Source organism: Acomys minous (assembly GCF_964271855.1).
Source record: "Acomys minous genome assembly, chromosome: 15".
NCBI lineage: Eukaryota > Metazoa > Chordata > Mammalia > Rodentia > Muridae > Acomys > Acomys minous.
In genome coordinates, this window is record NC_140497.1 from 90714867 (window position 1) to 90734929 (window position 20063).

Below are 20063 nucleotides of genomic sequence, written 5' to 3' on the forward strand. Positions count from 1 at the left end.
AGAGAGAGAGAGAGAGAGAGAGAGAGAGAGAGAGAGAGAGAGTCTGTCAGGAGGAGAGGGTAATGAAGAAAGCCAAAAACATCGTTTACCCCATGGCCACCTTGCTTTTCTGACAGCCTACAAAGGTCATCTGTGAAACACAACTCTGTTTAGATGACCCTCTCCAACCTCCATCTCCCGCCAATCAGACTGACATGATGGAAGACAGTGAAAACATTGGGTAGCTTTGCTTCACCAGTTACTCCTGCTGAGAGCTCCTTTTTCAACTGTGTTCTGAAAAAGTTGGTTCATGTATGTATTGGCTTATGTATGTATGTATATATATGTATATATTATATTTAAATACATTTTAAAATGTTTCTAGAGTAGAGCTAAAATTCTTTGTAGAATTCAGAACACTTTATTTTTTTTTGGACATGATTTCTCTATGTAGTAGCTCTGGCTATCCTGGAACTCACTCTGTAGACAAGGCTGGCCTTGAACTCAGAGATCTGCCTACCTCTGCCTCCCAAGTGCTGAGATTAGTGTGTGCCACCACCGCTCAGCTAGAACACTCCTAGAAGAACACAGGCTGTATAGGGATGGAGATGGCAAGGCCTAAGCTTCCTTCCAAGCTAAGAATGAACACACTTACATCACACACGAAGAACACGCCACTAGATAACAATGCCACAGTAAATCTACATGGAATAAGGACTAACTAATAGCTGTTCTGTTTTGATGAGGTATCCAATAGCCATGCCTATATTTCTGTTCTTTTACTTATTTATTTTAAATTACTTTTCCAAGTAATAACTACTTAGAAATCAAATAATATTATAAAGCCCCAAACCTAAAACAAATACACTCCATAACATTCTGACCTTTCCTTGTTTTATCTAGTCACCAGGGACACTTGTAAACTTGCTCAATGAGTGTATCATTTTCTGCATACAAATACTATTTATGTACTGATTTCTTATGTGGATATTATTTATTGCTTATAATCAGAATGTGCCTCGTTTATTCTCCAGGTATGATGTTATCATGGTTGTTGACTTAAAGATTCTAGTCTCCCATAGATACTTTGCACATTAACGTAGGTATTCATAATGGGTTTTTAAGACTGTCAGATTTAGGCTTGACTAACTTTGAAACCAGAGCGACTGTGGGTAATGCATGTCCCTCAGGTTGGATGGTGCCAGCCACTGATGACCAGCGGTATACCTACTCACAAGACATTTTGCGAAGTCATAATATAATTCTGCAATTTCTTACTTCAGATATATTCGTAAAAATAAACTTATCCCCAACAATTATTATTTCTATATAGCATAGTTTCAATAGGAAACTCATAATTTCTTACTTATACAATTAAGCAACATGTAATTGCACTTTGTTGTATAATTATTCTAAGACATTTACTTGGCTTTCTTGTCATAACTGCTAACTTACTTCCTATGTTTACAATGTTTAATTTAATGTGTTAGTTTGTCCCCCAATATCATCAACAAAATGTCCTTGGTATCATTATCAATACAGAGTTAAGTATATTTAGTGAGTTTGATTTATGTTCCATAATGCCATGGTATACAAGAACAAAAGTCAAACTCAGAAATTTAACAGGAAAAAAATCTTCTGTCTTTTATTAAAAAAAATGTTTAAATAAAAAGAACACAAAAGAAATTGAGGGTAAACCTACAAAATTAAAAAAAATGGGTAAACAACAGCTTTGGAATATATATATATATATATATATATATATATATATATATATATATATATATATATATACACACACACACACACACACATATACGTATATACATATATACACACATATATATATAATGGAAAAATATATGCACAGAATGAGTGAGGGGTTGCTTTCCTAGTACCCCCTAGGCACCAGGCCCAACCTCAGCACCACCAAGGAAAAGGGGGAGGGGGGACAGACAGGGGAGAGGGAGGCAGAGAAAAAGAGTATGGAGTCATGGACTTAGGGACTAGAATGATATGTGTTTCCATGCACCCTAAGAATTTTATATATTTTTTTCTAATTTTATACATCTTTGACATTTTCCTTAATAAAAATATGTTTAAATTACACTCTGTGCTTACTTTTAGTTACGGCTGTACAACTTTGTGCAGAAACATCTTTATCTCTCTTTATACCAGACTGATAGTTAAGTTGAATATGGTTTTCTAGTTTGGCAATTTTTTTCTCATAGCTGGGTCCCTCCCGGTGGGTCTTGTGTGGCGTTCATGCAGGCCAGGAACTTTCTTTCCTTAGCCTGTGCCTCCTGGGCAATGAGATAACAGGCACGTATACAACCATGCCTTGGATTCATTCTTAGTCAAACCATTTAAAAGTTTTCTTCTCATATTTATGTATTCGTGTGGGGGAGGCATGCCTACAGGCCACTGCGTGGAGGTCAGAGGACAGTGTTCAGGAGCTGATTCTCCCCCTCCACATGAGGTCTCAGGAGCTCGGTCTCTGTCTAGGCCTGCTGCAGGCACTTTTACAGACCCAGTCATCTTGCACGCCTTCTTTTTCCAATGCTTTATATACAACCTGTTCAATTTCTTTTAAAAAGAAATGGCATATTCATAGACCCATAGCCAAGCATTAAGTGGAGAGAGTGTACAAACTGGAAATCTCCATCTGGTCCATCCCCTTGATACTCAGAGGACCCCCACAGAAGATGGGGAGATAGAGGATTGGAGAACAGGGCCCCAGTGCAGGCTGCACAGTCCACACTAGGTCCTCTGCATCTATGTTAAAGTCAATGTGAGAGCAAGGGTAGCCTAGGGTTGCTGCCTCTGAACACTCAGGCCAATAGAGCTGGGTGTTATAGGGGAGGGGAATAGGATGAAAGAGGGAGGAATGCGAAGATACAAGTGAGGGGATAACAACTGAGATGTAATCTGAATAAGTTACTTAAATTAAATACAAAATAAAAATAAAGAAGCACTCCTTATGAGCATCAAAATACTGCACTGGTCTACATAGTTCGTGTGAGGACAGAGCACTGGAGAGTTTGGCTTTTCAGACACTGAACTTCACCAACGCACAAGGAAGGCATGCGGTAAGAAGAGCTGAGTGCTTAGAAACAAGTGGCTTCACACATTTGCTCACTTGATTTTTGACAAAGAAGCCAAATCTATTCAATGGAAAAATGATAGCATCTTCAACAAATGGTGTTGATCTAATTGGATGTCTACATGTAGAAAAATGCAATTAGACCCCTATTTGTCACCAGGCACAAAACTCAAGTCCAAGTGGATTAAAGACCTCAATTTAAAACCAGAGACATTAATTCAGTTCGAGGAAAAACTGGGGAAGAGTCTGGGACACATAGGCACAGGAGACAACATCCTGAACAGTACACCAACAGCCCAGGCCTTAATGTCAACAATTAATAAATGAGACCTCCTGAAGCTGAGAAGCTTCTGTAAGGCAGGAGACACTGTCAGTAGAACAAAGCGACAGCCTACAGACTGGAAAAAGATCTTCACCAACCCTTCATCTGGCAAAGGTCTAATATCCAAAATATATAAAGAACTCAAGAAATTAAATACCACAAAACCAAACAACCCAATTGTGAAATGGGGCTTGGAACTTAACAGAGAATTCTCAACAGAGGAATATCAAATGGCTGAGAAACACTTAAAGAAATGCTCGTCCTCGTTAGTCATCAGAGAAATGCAAATCAAAACGACACTGAGATTCCATCTTACACCCATCAGAATGGCTAAGATCAAAAAACTCAAATGACACCACATGTTGGCGAGGTCATGGAGAGAGAGGAACACTCCTTCACTGATGGTGAGAATGCAAACTAGTACAACCACTTTCGAAGGCTATTTGGCACTTTCTCAGAAAAATGGGAATAGAGCTTCCTCAAGACCCAGCTATCCCACTTCTTGGAATATACCCAGGAAATGCCCTAACACACAACAGGGACATATGCTCAACCATGTTCATAGCTGCTTTATACATAATAGCCAGAACATGGAAACAGCCTAAGTGTCCCTCAGTAGAAGAATGGACTAGGAAACTGTGGTACATTTACACTATGGAATACTACTCAGCTATTAAAAACAAGGAATTCCCGAAATTTGTGGACAAATGGATTGATCTAGAAATTATCATAATGAGTGAGTTCACCCAGAAGCAAAAAGAGACAAACAGTATATACTCACTTTTATCAAGACACCAGTCCAAGGGATACGTCCCATGAAAAACTTTACTTACCAGGAAAGTGGGTCAGAGGAGAGGACATCCTATTGAGACTTTAGGTGAGAGTAGCATGGAGGAATGGGGAAATAGTAGGATCCACAGGGTCCTGGAAACCTACAAGAAGAACTTTATGACAGGCAGATCTGGGTCCTGGAGTCCTCCTCAAACTAAGGTACCAGCCAAGAAGAATATAGGCAGTAAACTTTGAACCCCTACCAAGACCTAGCCGATGAACAGGATATTCTCCACTGTTGAGTGGAGAGTGAGATCTGAGTCTCACACGAACTCTGGTGCCCCTTTTCCGACCATGTCCCCTGGATGGGGAGGCCTGGCGGCACTCAGAGGAAGGATAGCAAGTTACCAAGAAGAGACTCAATAATCTAAGAGCATATATAGGGGGAGGAGGTCTCCCTCAATCACAGACATAGGGGAGGGGAGAAGGGGGGAAGTGGGAGGGAGGGAGGAATAGGAGGAAACAAGGGAAGGGCTAACAATCGAGATGTAATATGAATAAATTAATATAAATAAATAAATAAATAAATAAACAAGTGGCTTAGAAAGCTGTACCCAGCCTGGTGGCATCGAAGGACAAGGCATGGAGATGGTACCACTGGTCACTCAAGAGGAGAATTGAATAGGAAAATAGGCGAGTGACCTTGGAATCCTCTCTGCTTCCCAGAGCTGTGCGCATTTGTTCCCACTCTGTGATCTTTTATATGTCTCTTGAAACAAAGAACAACAAAGGCTTACGTAAACAACCCTTTTCATGAGACATGCATCATTGGAACTACCATTTTAAGGCATTAAAGTAGGAAAACAGGAGAAAAAAAATACTCTTTAGAATGTCATTTAGCTATGGTTTCCGTGGGTATGACATCTGACGCTCCCAGTAAAGGCTGATTGAAACGCATCTCCACATGCGCTCATGTGCTTAGCGCGAACCATGGGTGCACCCACCCGTGAGATACTTTTACCATTGCTAATGAGAATCCTCATTATTTTCTTTTGTGAAATCAACTGATAACTGAGTGGATTTCCAACTGGGGATGTCTGGAATCAATCCAAGTGTCACTGTGTGGACCAGTGACTCGGTGACTGGTGCATTCCTCTCATTCCCAGCAGACTCCAATTTATTCCAGAATGTGATTCCAGTTCTTTCGAGGGGCACTGAACCATCAGCAAGACAATTGCAGCTGGAAAGCCCCATGCTTTCCTTGGCTGTAAATAACAGTGGGGTTTAGTATAAAAGTTGACGTCACCTGAAGACTAGATAGTGCATCCCACTAACTCTAAGCAAAGCAAAGAAATCCTGTGAACCAAATGAGGAATGCAGAAGAAATGCTATTTACCAGAGGCTGGTTTGTTTTACTTGATTCCCATTAGTTTTATGTGGATGGCTTTATGTGTCACCAGGTGCATGACGGGTGCTTGGGGAGCCCAGATGGTGGGGCCAGATCACTTGTAAGTGGCGTTAAGGATAGTTGTAAGCTACCATGTGGGTGTTGAGGGTCAAACTGGAGTCCTCTGTGATGGTCCCTCTCTCCCACCTCCAAATTATCATTTTCTAAACTTCCATAAACTTGTATATCCATGCCAAGGAATTGGGACACATTCCTCTTTTCATCTTATAAATATCAAATGGATACTTAGTATATGCCAACAAACACCCCTGGTTATAATAATGAGGAAGGTAAGCAAGACCTTTGCTTTAGAGAACTTTTCATCGAAAGGATGAAGACACTAAAACATCAGTCACAGTCATAAAGGGAAGGGAGGGAGGGAGGAATGGGAGGATACAAGGGACGGGATAATAATTGAGATATAATATGAATAAATTAATAAAATATATTTTTAAAAAAGAAAAAAAAACTATGCAAGAGTAGTATGCTACAGAATAAAACAAAATCGGAGCCTCGGTGTAGCTCCTGGCGGGGCAGGACACGTTGTAAAAGGGTGGTCTCAGAGCAGGACACTGTTGATGTCTGAAGCATGGAGGGCAGGAGGCACAGCGGCGGCCTGAGAGGACGCACAGCAGTGGTGCTTGGCTTTAATAAAAGGCAAGGGAAGAGTGAGGTGGGGAAGGGTGTGCTCAGTGTGCTCTGTAGACAGGCCCCACTGGCTAACCGTGGACTGCAGCCTTCAGGGAGGAAGTCAGACGGGGCAAGCACATGAGTGGCAGCGCACTGAGCAGCCAGAGAGTCTTAGCAGCCAAGGTGGAAGGTGCCTGGGGATTGTACGATAGCAGAGCCATCGAGGATGGGAGGAAGAAAGCTTTAAAGACGTTTAGGCGCTGTTACACGTACTTGTGTGTGTATATTCACATCAGAGAAAAATGATGTGATTGTATTATAATCTCAAGAATAAAAGAAATTACTTAAGTTTAGGTGAAGGGTTTTTTGTGATGTTTACAGGAGAAGGGGGATGAGAGAGGAGGCACTGATGTCAGGGTTTCTTGTTCCTTACATCACAGACGAGGAAGAGAAGTGGAGTTCTAGGCAAGAGATGTTGGCACTCATTACTTGGTAGAGGAAGTGTTGGCTAGAAAGGATCTGGGCACAGAGGTTCTGTATCACCCAGCTTCCCACTTTTAATAAAACGGAAGGAAGTTAAGAGGAGGCCTGGGCCAGTAAGACCTACTGACTAGCAGAGCAAGGATGCAGAGAGCCGCTGAGGAACACCTATGCTAAGATGCAGGGGAAAGGGAGAAATAGCCAAAGAAAAGAGACTCAGAGCTTCCAGAGGGGTGGAGACAGACAGGAAAGCACTGGGGCTTAGAGCCAGAGGTGAGGAATGTTGGGAGGGGTGAGGGTTAAATGCTACTGAACAAGGAAGTCTAGCAAGCCTGGGAAACAGCTCCTTGGGCTCTGCATGGGCTGGGCAGGAAAACACAGAGGTGAGAACAGAAAGTGAATGCAGGCTCTTGAGAAGGCTCAGCTGAGAGAGACTTAACCCGAGGGTGATGCCTGCAGGGGCTGCTGCAAGAGGCCTTCCTTCTCTTTGTTTCCAAAGTGAGAAATATGGATAATTTTAAATGCTAGAAAAGGAAAACCAAACAGACAGGTAAGATGTATAAAAAAGAATAAAAAAATAAGTGAGGAAGACAGGAGAGGAGCCGGTGCACAGAGAAAGACGCGCTCACCTCGGAGCCACTTGGGCATCCATGCGGAAGAAATCTATCCAGTGTGTGCTTGGTTCTGAAGGGATGTGGAAGGAAAACAATGCTGGGGTGGGGGCGGGGGGGGGAATGTGAATAAATGCGCTTTGTGGAGAGGAAGGTATAAAACAGTTACTGAAGCTGGACTCAGTAAAAATGGGGTCCATTACCAAATTAAAGGGAAGACCTCAAATTTACCGTAATAGCCCAGCTTGACTTTGTCAGGTTTCTGCAGCGTAGTCATCTTGTGTCTTTATCATCATGGCCTGCTGAGTCTCAAGCCGTAAGCAAGTCAGTGCTTTCTTGCTTTTCTTTTCTAGGGGGTGGCCGGCTCATCTGGGGGCATAGCTTGTTGCTCAGCCAGATGCAGCTCTCAAACACCATAGAAAAAATGGCCCAGTGAGCTCACTTCCAGTCACCAACTGCCCGCAGGAAAAGTCCCAAACCCAAAACACAAAGGAGAGGGGAGCCCGCACTTCCTGCCTCCGGTGCGGTCCTACAGTCATTCCTTCAGTCACATGCTTTGACGTTACCAGTTGATGCGATGCTCAGACCAAGGTGAAAGGGAGCGTGCCCTTGCTCAGAGCAGGAAGTATACACAGGATGCTCAGACCAAGGTGAAAGGGAGCGTGCCCCTGTTCAGAGCAGGAAGTATACACAGGATGCTCAGACCAAGGTGAAAGGGAGCGTGTTCAGAGCAGGAAGCTCACGCAGCTTTACTTCTAAGGAGAAAGAACCTTGGGAAGAGAAAGTCTAGGGGATCCAGCTCCAGGTGCGTCGACTGTTTACATCTTCAAGGAGTCAGACCGACAATTTCATGGAAGGTTCTGGTTCGGCTGCTCCTTTATAAGCAGCACTTCAAAAGGGGATGGCGGAGACACTGGGGGGGACTACAAGGTCTCTTTCAGGGTTGTATTAACTTATCTTAGAGGAAAGAAGAGCCGTGCCAACAGGCTAGGCAAGCCATTCAATCCTTCAGGTCATAGTGATAGACCTTGTATAAAGGTCATTGTCAGGAAAGGCTGCACAAAACTCCCAATCAGTTGTTGGCCAACTTAACTATGCAGGATGGCTCCCACCAGAATGCGTGTGCTGACGCCTAAGCCCAGTGAAGACTCATTCAGCTGAGGTCTAGGGAGAGGAATCAAGCAGATGAGAGCAAGTTAGCATCTTGCTTCACCAAGCAGTTAAAAAAAAAAATAACAAAAACCCTCTAAGGATACAGGAGTCTAAAGCAGAGGAAAATGAATGGCACCCAAAGCTTTCCTGCTCACACCCAATGGTTTCAAGCCTTTTTATCAAATGCACAGGGTTTGGAGTTAGAATCCTTGAGTGGCTTCCAACCCAAGCGGGCGCGCTTACCTGTGAAACTACAAGCATGCCACTTAAATTTTCTATGTTGAAATAGAGGCAGCATCTCAAGAGTAAATTGCAGAGTTGTTGAGGGCTTGAAATGGGATTCCAAAGCTCCAGGCTCTTTGTGAAGGTAGGATTTGTTTACAGTGACCATTGTGAAGCTTAAAGATACAGCAGCATATCATAACATTGGAAAATGGATTCTTAAAAAAAAAAAAAAGACAATAATGAAAACATCATCAATGTGGCTGAAGGGTAAAGGACACAAACTCAAGGAAACTGAGAAAACACCAAACTTTCAGAAAACCCAGAGGATGAGGTTAGGACACATTCTAAAGACCAGGCAGAAAAAGTAGAAGACCACCAAGCCAGGACTCCCAATTTGATCGCTGCTGAGCTGATACAGCATTTTGACAGCATCTTGTGCAAACTCCTGAGGCCTCTTGGGTTTCCCTTGAGGCTCTGTTTCCAGGGTGTGGTAGGACATCGTCCTTGTCCATCATTTCTGCTGTATTCACTTCAAGCACATCCTTCACCCTACTTACATAATGTTAGTATCATAAACTGGCGTGTAATTTCACTCCTCGTAAGGGGCAAGCACCCGAGCACCACGCCACCTAATCAACAAACATGGACTATGGAGGAGCACGCTGTGCTCACAGTGGAGAGGACTCGGCCCCTCAGAATGCTGGCAGACCTCGGAAATGGCCTGCTTGCCGTCAGGGCACCACAGCTGGTCAATAGCTGTTCAGGGCAAGCTCATTAACTAGACTCATCCCAGCACTGGGAATCCATCCTAGATTTACATGCGTTAATGCAATGGCCTATGCACAAAGCCCTGGTCATTATAGAAAAGACAGAAGTTTAAACATCTCTGGGTTAGGAAAGTTAATGATAGAGTATTAACAGTGAAAATGTAGCTATATCAAATAAAGATTAAGATGTGTGTGTGCTGATATAGGAAAGTCTCAAAGATGGGAGGTGAAAATCAGTGTGTGTGCATGTGTGTGTGCATGTGTGCGTGTGTGTAGAAACTAATGTCTTTGAAAAGGAAGCTGATAAATAAATGGTAGCTGTGGAATAGGCCCTAGAAGGACCAAGAGATGAAGGGCAGTTTCCTATGGATAAGCGTGAGAAGGAGACTTCTTCCTTTTGGGTGTTTGGTTTTAAGCCATGTAAATGCACCATTGTTTGTAGAGTGAAATCAGTATTTTAAGAAATTACTTTCCTGGAAAGCATATTTTCATCCCCAGGCGTGGACACTGCCATGGTCACATCTGCATCTCCGACCCACGAGCCTCCGACTTGGTGGTGTCCTTGTCTTCTCTTTTCTATCTGGCCTTTTAGAATGTGTCACAGCCTCAGCCTCTGGATTGCCAGCAAGGTTTGCTCTAAGTTTGGTGTTTCCTTGTGCCGTAGACAGAGCACGGAGTGCTGCCTCAACAGCAAGAGCAAACCACAGTGTTTTGGTGACAACACAGAGTTATCTGTTGTGGAAGAGCACATGGCAGAAGGGAACGACAAGGCGATGGGAGCTGAGGCAAATCCAGACAGAAAATCCAGATGCTAGCGGGCACTCATTTTCCACAGTTGGCCAACTAAGGTTGGGTAGACAGACAGAAGACACAAGCAGAGAGAGGTGGGAAATGCAGGTTTCAAGTACAATAGGCTGTTTTTCCCCTCAAAGAAAACCAAAAGCAAAAAAACAAAAACAAAAACAAAAACAAAAAACAAATAAAACAAGGTGGTTGGGGTTTATTTGGTTTTAAGTAAGCCGTTTGGCTTATGGTCTTTTAAAAAATTGGTTGCAGATTTTAAGGCTTTTATTTTATGCATTCTTTTAAACATGTATTTGATGCTGTTTTCATCTCTGAAGTTCAAAGTAGCCAGCTCACATAGACTCATTTGAATTAGAAGCGACTAACAGTTTGTGCCATGCCATGGCTTAGAGATCTGGCTCAGCTGTGGATGGAGTCTCTAAGGATCTGTAAAAACTCTTACGGACACTGGAAACCCAATCATATGTTGCCTTGTTTAACTGACCTCCATAGTGGTGTGGGCATCTGTCTTTCAAAATTTCCCTCCAAGTGTGGCTAAACTGGAACAGAATTTAAGAATTTAATGTTCCCTCTCTTAAATTATTCTCTATCCCTTTGTATGTAAGGATACTATTTTCAAAATCAAATGAATGCAGAATATATTTGAACGGCTTTTCTTTCTAGCAAAGACTGTAAAAATAAAATGCCACTGTAAGAATAAAAATCCATTATCTTTTCTTTGGGAGACTAGCCTACAGAGCACCGCCTTTACTCCCGTGATGTAGACACTACATGTTATGAGACATCTCTGCTTGCTTCACAGGTAAGAGATGACACAGAGGGAAAACAACCAGACGAGGAGCACTTGCTGCTGGGGCCCAAGTCTCCCACTGCTGTTCAGAAAGACTCTTAATTGTGGAGCAACCACAGTGAACAACCTGTTAGGAAGCTAGAAACTGTTCACATCATCAACCACAGATCAGTGGAGAATTTGCATCTATAACACGGGCAGGCACAGGGTCCCTGCATCTGTAACACAGGTGAGCGCGGGGCTCCTGCATCCTCGTACACTAGCAATGATGAGAATTAACCATAACTACATGCAACAATACAAACTGGTCTTACTAGCACCATCAAATGCCAATAGAAGTTCTCAGAAGAACTACACAGCTTGATGCTCATTTTCAAACATATTCTTCCAAATAAAGCTACATACTATTTTATTTACACATACAAAAAAACTCCCACCCATCACAACACATACACAACCACCACCACCCACACACATGTACATGTGAACACACCATGAAGCCATAGCAGAAAGCAAAAGAAGCTACTGGTGAAATGCAAGATGGCCATTGCCTCTAAAAGAGGAGTAAGGGGAGGGGCACTCGGTGGCAGGAGAGTAGATGGGTGTGAGTCTTTGTTGATGTTCCAACCCTGTGTCTGGGACATACAATTTTTGACGTTCATCATAGTATTAAAATAAGAGTATTTAAAATTAAGCCAGAGATGGGGGCATCCACCAAAACTAAATATGCATGAAAATTCCATGAGAAAATGTGGTACTTTTTATTTTAATTAAAGGAAGAAAAAAAACCTCTTAAATATCCACACTTACGCCTATGTCCCAAAGTCAAATAAGATGGGCCTGGAAGTGAGTAATGGAAGTGTTTAGGGCATGCAAAGGAATCCTGAAGATTTCGTGAGCTCTTCTCTGATGAGCAAATATACTCTACTCTGAGGAAAGCATGTCTATGGGTTTAATGCACTAACAACGTATGTTTCTAGCTCATACAGGGCCCGAGACTGAAGCTGTGATTTTTATGGACACAGAAACATCTTCAGCTCTTCAATCCAACGAGACTTTGATGACAAATAAATGACATGAAAAGCTGCTCCATGGAAGAGCTTTGGCCCTGATCTTCTCTGTAAAGCCTTGAGTAAACTCAGCTCTCCAGAGCAGAACTCCACCCCCTGGCCTCACCCCTCCACCTGACTCCCTCCCCCAACAAAAACAGTACAACCAGTAACCATTTACTCCCCAGGGAGCTTCTTACTCCAAAGAGCTTATGCCTGTCTCCTGTTTACCTCGATAACACTGTGGAGAATGTAGGACGAAGATGCGCGCAATAGACACCAGTAGACGATTCTAAAAGGATGAAGCTTCAGTTCCAAATTGTGGCGTGTGCATGGGAATGTACTCAAAAGTATCTGCAGCTTGTTTAATATTAATACTCATGCATAATTCTTAGTATGTGCATGCTGCTTTTAATTTGTTCCAATCCGTACTGATATTTATGACAAACGTTGCCCTCTTTGCTTACAGCAGTGGCATTGATTTTGCCTTTTAAGACAACTAATTTTTTTTAACGCCGTTTTAAAAATTTGAAGATAACCTCCAGCTCGGGGGGGTTCACTTAAAGCAGCCAAAGGTTCTGAGGGTGATATGTGACTAGCTTAATGTGGCAAGAACCCATCCTGGCACAAATATTCAAGACTGTCTTCTTACCCACTCCCTGCCAGAAAAAAAAAAAAGGGGACATAAATATGTTTTGTGAGTCACCTACAGCTAAATTAACTTGATAGTGCTCTTACTAAGAAATAATTGCCAATTCTCCCGTCTTCCACCCTTGAGACACAATCATAAAAAGAACGTCCTGTATCACTGTGGAACAAACAGCTGAAGGACAACTCAAGCAAGGTGAGCAGGCGACCGGCATGGCAATGAAACAAACATACAACCGTGATGAGAAGGTGTCCTGAGGAAGGTGTTCCAGTAACAGCAAAAGCTTCCTGAAGGAGATGACACTGACCTGGGGGAAGGTGCGCAGGAGGAGGGCCTAGCAAGTATGGATACCTAACGAGAAAAGAGCACAGGTAACCAACCAATTGGTGAGCTCCATGAAGACAGGACAGGAGCGAAACACAAAGAATTGGAAGTGGCAAGAGATGAGACTGAAGAGTAAGACAGATCATGAAAAGGCTTGTCTCGGCGGCCCGGATTCCCTGCCAGTAAGCAGGACACGGAAAAGGACTTAGAGTGACATTTAAAAAAAAAAAAGAGAGAGAGAGAGGTTTTGGAAGGCTCTGGAAGGGAGGCGATACATGGCATGCTACCAGAGCACACACAAGTTGATCTCCCAACAAAAGATGGAGGCTGGTGCATAGTCTTTAATAAGACCACAGATGAAAACAAAACAAACAAAGCACACACCAAATCACCTAGACTTTCTTCTATCGGCAACCAGGAGACATGAAAGATATTGTAATGCTCATAGCTGCATTATATATGGAAATGCTTTTGGAATACTGGGCAGCTGAGGATGGAGAGATTAGGCCTGTTGCCATGATAGACCATGGAGATGACAACAGCAAAGGAAAAGGAAACACTGAGGATTCGCTCTGAGAGCCAGGTTGCCTAACAATGATGGCAGAAGACAGGTCTCTCCTGACCTCTGAAACCACTGCCCTAGTTTCTGGACTTGCTGAAAGCCCATGGCATCCGTGGCTGGACTTCAGGAAGGGAGACAATCCCAGATGTTGGTTTATTTGGAGACTGGGGGCTTAGTGGCCACCTCCTGCATAGTTCTGTGTGGTCCCAGAATCTACAAAACAGAACTGCTGACCAGCGCCCATTTTCAGCAGCAGGAATGCTGTCTGTTTTCCTTTTCGTACGCTTCCTGCTTGGCCATGACATGTAACCTTGACTGTCCCCATAATAGTATGCAGATTTATTAACACCTTTTAGCCAGTCGCCTGCAACTGCACGTCTTGGCCACCACCCAAGCCTTTCATCCGTACCCATTCACTTCATTCTGTTTGTTTCTGTTCTTTAGAAGCTTTGCGCATCCCTTGAGTTTCCGCACTGCTATCGGTTTCTCTCTTGTCTATCCTTTCATTAAAATTGATTTCTGAATGAGGTGAAGAATGTGAGGCAGACACCAGACCCTAAGCACCAGAGGTCATAATGGGGGGTGGTAGAGACCCGAGTAATGTCATTTTAATTGCAATTTAAAACCAAAAAAGCGAAAACTTAGCACAGAGCAGTTTTTATTACAGTTGTCCCATGCATGAAATGAACCATTACACCCTGGAAAAGAGGAAACCATTCCAGAACGGCTTAGTTATAACAAACAGAATGCGTTCCAACAAGCTGCTTTTAGTCCCATGGCCAAAAAACGCATTCTGTCGACATTTAGGATTTTTTTTTTCTGATGCGGCATTATATTTTGAAATGTTATTTCATGTTGTGTTCTCTCTCTAGAACATCTTTGCATTGCATAATGAGAGAAATGACCAGCTGCTCCGCAGTAGTTACAAAGCTCTTTATAGAAGGCAGCAGGAGGCTGGCAGATGGCAATTTAGGTGCAGGTCTTACTAAGAAGGTCTCACAAGGTTTGTGGCACCTTGTTTGGGTAGAATATACAACCTTGCATTTCCAAGAGGCAGGGCACGGCAGTTTACTGAGCTAGCAACTTGTATTTTGATCTCCATGTATTCTTGTATTCCTTCATTAAAATGGGAAAACATTTTGAACTCAGTGGATTTGAGGTATAAGGCCAAAGACAGAGGTGCTCAATGGCAGCCTCGCTTTCTAACTCTTGATTTTGAAATTCTAAATTGAGAACATTCTAGAACAATGAAAGGAGGGGAGGAGAAAGAAGTCTTTAAGAACCGCAAAGTAGGAGTAATAGTTCTACATCTTAAAGAAATTACATTGTATTTACTTATTATGTGTGTATATGTCTGTCTGTGTTTCTGTGTGTCTGTGTATACACATGCCTGTCACAAAGCTAGTGTGGATGTCAGAGGAAAAATTGTAGGAATCAGTTCTCTCCTCCTATGTGGGTCCTGGAGGATTGAACTCAGGTCAGCAGGCTTAGATACACAAGTGCCATTAACCACTGAGTCATCTTGCCAGCCCTGAATCTTTTTAAAAAGTGGGGGGTGGGGGCTGTTCTACAAGCCCAGGAGAGGAGAGGAAGGTGATGTGTGATAGAGCAACGAAACTGACCTCTGACCCTGTCTCCTTTGCCATGAAGCTTTAGACTATGTGGCGGACACCAGCTCCCTCCTCCTGCTCTTTGGCATAGGTGAGTCCAAGCCACCTGGACTTCAAGGGGACAAAGAAATGAATCCCCTGTTTGTTATGATCATGCACATTGAGAGCTGCTTCTTCTTCCTGTACTCATCACATTGAAGATAAGACATTTAAAGCTTTTGAGAAACAAACAGACTCCTATTGACGCACGGGCCTTGGAAGTCCTGGGTCTAGACAACCTCAAAACCAGCCTCCACACTGATAATTAGCTACCTGAAATCTGGTTCAAAGTGACTTGAAATGTGCCGTGCTCCTTGCAGTGCTGAAGGGCGAGGGAGTCAAATCCAACCTCCCCCTCATGACTTCTGTTTATGGGAGGAAAACATAAAAAGGGTGGGGCCAGGAAGATGTAATGCCAGGCCACTCTGACCTGGGCTTCTGAAGCTCGAGGAGGGAAGGTAAAGGTGGTACAGGGTTGGGAGAAGCAGATTCACGTCATCACAGGCAGCTCATCACTGCGTCACAGTGGTCGCAGGAAACTTTAGTCCTGCCCTAAGATCTTCATGTGGACACAGACAGATGTAGGTCTCATCTGTCCACAATCCAGCAGATCATCGTCTCATAATGTGGACTCCAGCCTAACAGAATGGGCATCCTTCAGTGTGGAGAGGAGGGAGGCAAGACTGAGCTCTCAGGGTCTCCTTTGAGAACGGTGTTGCTCGTATTGTTGCCCTAACTCCTCTTTAAAAGAATGGATTTGTATTCAGCCTTCTGGGTCTGAGATCATGGTGGCTTCAGGGGACAGAGGAGGGACCTAAAGCCAAGGTCTTTTGGGAACTTCACAAATGGCTGGAGCTGACCCATGTCCAAGTTCTGGCCTTGCCCGGCAAAGGTCTGTGCCTCAGCCGCTACAAGCCTCACTGTGCTCATTTGTATTAATCATGTTTACTATTTTCTGTATCTTCTGATGTTCTGAAATCTCAAATGCCCTTGTAACGGCTGTCTGTGCTTTAGTCAAAACCCTGACAAAGGCTCTGGCTAAGGCTTTCCCCTCACTCTCACCCCTACTTACCCAAAGATATTGATCCTTTTAGTGCACACACCCGTCCATCCATCCACCCACCTACCCATCCATCTGTCATCATTTCCATAAATTCTGGGCATATGATTAAGATAACATTGAAAATCCAAGACAACAGGAATGGTGGGTTCCCACGGTATTAAATGACCCAAAGATGCACTCTGGTAGAGATAAAAATGTTTTTGTTTTGATCCCAAGTATGGGATGGGGAACAGACTTGTGAGAGAGCAGGTGATGTTTATCCATTTAGAAGACAATCCACTTCCTGGGGGAGCTTGGTTGTTGCCAGCTGAAAAACATCCTTGAACAGACTCTGAGAAGAAGGCTGGGCTTTTTTGGGGGGGACTTGGTATTGTTTGGCTGTTCATCACTCCACTTTGAGATGCTCCTAGAGAGAACCAGGGAAGGCTTCAGGGCTTTAGGCTCCAGCTGAGGCTCTGGGTTCCAGTTGCTCCAGGTTCCAGCAGCAACTTTGGTGGAATTGCTGGTCTGCTGAAATCCTGCTGACTACACCAGGGGAACTGTTCCTAGGAACTGAAACCCAGAAGGTTTCATTCTTGTTTTCCTTAATCTCCTTCCCCTCTTGTTTAGGCTAGTTGGGTTGTAAGGGAGGTAGGCTCGTTTAATAAGTTCATAATAAGGTATAATTGTTAAGGAAATTGAGCCTACAATGCGCACACATGCACCAAGCCCCATGACTCGCACTGTGTGTGCAATACAGGCTTCATTGCTGCTACTAGTGTAAAGCGTGATGGCAACTTCTGAGCATCGGTGGCTCTCCTCTGCTTTCTGGCATCACGGGTTAAACATGGCGACAGCACAGAGACATCCTGTAGAGGAGCGCTGAGTTTGTTGTTTTTGTTGTTGTTTTGGTTTGGTTTGGTTTTTTTGAGACAGAGTTTCTCTGTCTAACAGCTCTGGCTGTCCCGGAACTCACTCTGTAGCCCAGGCTGGTCTCGAACTCATGGAGATTCACCTGCCTCTGCCTCCCAAGTGCTGGGATTAGAGTGCTGAGTTTTAAGGTAAGAGAATTGTAAATGCACCACATTCATAATCAGTAATCATAACAACAGTTTCATAAGAACCCGAAACGTGGAAAGAAGAGCCACATGGAAGTTTTAGAACTGAAAAAAAAATATATGTACCAAATAAAGAGAGACAATCAGTGGTGGTAACAGTTAAATGAGAAGAACAGAAGAAAAATATCAGTGAACTGGAAGACAGAGTAATAGAAATAAATCAATCTTAATAGAAATCTTATAAAGGAAACCAACCAATCAACAGGAATCCCAGAATACCAGGCACCCACTGTGGAACAGAAGCAAACGGTCTAAGGCTCCTGTCATCAGAGTCTTGGGAGAGAAGGGAACACCACTTGAAGAAATAAATACTTTCCCAATTTTGGAAGAACTCAAAATACGACAAAACCTAAAAACATCCATGCAGAGGTATACCATAAGCTTTTAAAAAAAATAAGCAAATTCATAGCAGCCAGGGGAAGATGACATCTCCTATGGGGAAAAGCAATTCAAATGACTGCAGGAAAGAGATATATATATATATCAGGAAAATTGAGGAGTGGCAAAATCAAGATATCTCAGATGAAGGAAATTTAAAAGAACAGCTAAAGAGTGCCCTCTAAGAAAGAAAAAAAATTAATTAAAAAGCATTTGATACATCCAAGAAGGTAAAGTGATACAACAAAAGAAGGCAAGTAAAACTAAGCACACTTATAGCCTTTTCTTTTCATCTAAAATGTAGATTCTATACCCTATCGGATGCTTGGAGTAAAGATTGTAACGTTCTGCCTTACAGATGCAATTGTGAGTGTGTGGCATAAACAGGGAAGAAGGAAGAATGTAAAAGGAGTAAGTTTTCTATTCTTCACTTAAATGTTAAAATGGTACCAGTAGTCTTTGATGAGTCATGCAAATGTGACCTGAATAGAAAACTATACACTCTGGGAAAGAGTTTGGTAATTCCTAATTTAAAGACTCAAACCACAGCTGTAACACAAGCTTGCAACGGTCCCCATGAGTGTTTATCTCAGAAATGGAAACTCAGGCCGGGTGTGGTGGAAACAGCCTTTATGCCAACACTAAAGCTGAGAATGGCTGTGCTGAGTTAAGAGGCAGGCCTGGACTCTACAACAAAACTCCACAGTTAGAGAAAGAAAAGGCAGTTTGTTGGGTAAGACAGGGTCGTGGCACATATGAACTCAGAGTGGCTATGGCTATGTGCACAGGACATGTAAGATCAAACCACAGAATCTCAGAATGGATGTGGGAGGGGCCCGAGAAGTCACACCCCTGGCTGAGGAGCTATTGGCTGAGACCCAGGAGCAACCCAGGAGATACTCTTATACTCAGGTACCTGCAGCACTAAGTGGATTCAGTGAGTTCGTAGCAAAAGGGCACAAGATGTTGAGAGAGTAAAGTATGGGGGGGGGGAGTGGGATGGAACAGGAAAGAAAGGAATTGGGGTGAATTTGATGAAGCTACATTATATGCACGTATGAAATTCTCAAACAGTAACCAGTTAAAATTATAGGAAGGGCGAGGGCAAGGGAATGAGTGTGTGCCCATCACCAGACTTCCTAGGTACCGTACACACAGTTAGAGATGCCTTGGGGTGGAGAACAGAGAAGTAGCTAAGTGTGAGCAACTTGGGATAGAAAACAAAGCAAAGCTGGCAGCACCAAGCACTGGGTACCAGGGTCTGCAGGAGGCAGGCAGACCTTATGCCTTCTAGACACAGAAGGACTTCCCCCCTTAGGCACGCCTCCTAGCTACTTCCGGCAGTGTGCCTCCTCAGACTTGGGCGTGGCTGCAGCTCTGCTGTGGGTGATGTGTCTAAGTCCTTACAGTCTTCACAGCAGCTACTGTTACTCTTGTTTTATGTCTGAGGAGCTCAGCGCTGGCAGAGGTTATCTGTTAAATGTCACCCACCGTGGAAGCAAACAGGACTTCTAATCTGAGTCTTTCCTCTAGCTTAACCTCAACTTTCAAAGTCACATAAGAATCACAGTGTCACTTGGATTCCTCAGTACGGTACACGAGAACAGAATTGGGACAAGCAAAAGCAGGGCAAAGGTGAGTTAGAGCCAGCAGCAGATTCCAGGGAAGGACAGCTAGAGTGGAGCGCATCGGTGTACGGTGTACAGTGCACATGGGCGGCGGAGCAGAGGCAGGCAAGGAGAGGGTGTCAGCAGGCAGTGCTCCACTTACCGCTAACATCAGGGAAGTGACTTGCTTTAAATCAAGATGGAAATTTCTACTTGTAAAGTGAAATGGAGCTGCATTTAAAAAAAAAAAAACCTGTTTAGGAAGCCACTCATGCTTGGCTAGACAAGACAACATGTTTCCTAGCAGATAGAAATGACCAGAATCATGTAAAACCACAGAATTTCAAAGAAGCAAATGTTCAGATTTGCTCATTCCCAGTTTAGACACTTGCCTCCCGAGAACATATGTCCTATAAATAATGTAACACCCAATATAAAACCTGGCGGGAAATACGGCCCATTAAACTTCTCCCATTGTGCTTTCCTTATCTGTCATATGTTTAAATGTGGTTTTATTAACTGTGATAATTGCTCCGTTAACTGCTAATGGTGGCACAATACTGGTAAAAGCAGCTTGCAAGGTCATTGTTTGCTGCCTCCTCCA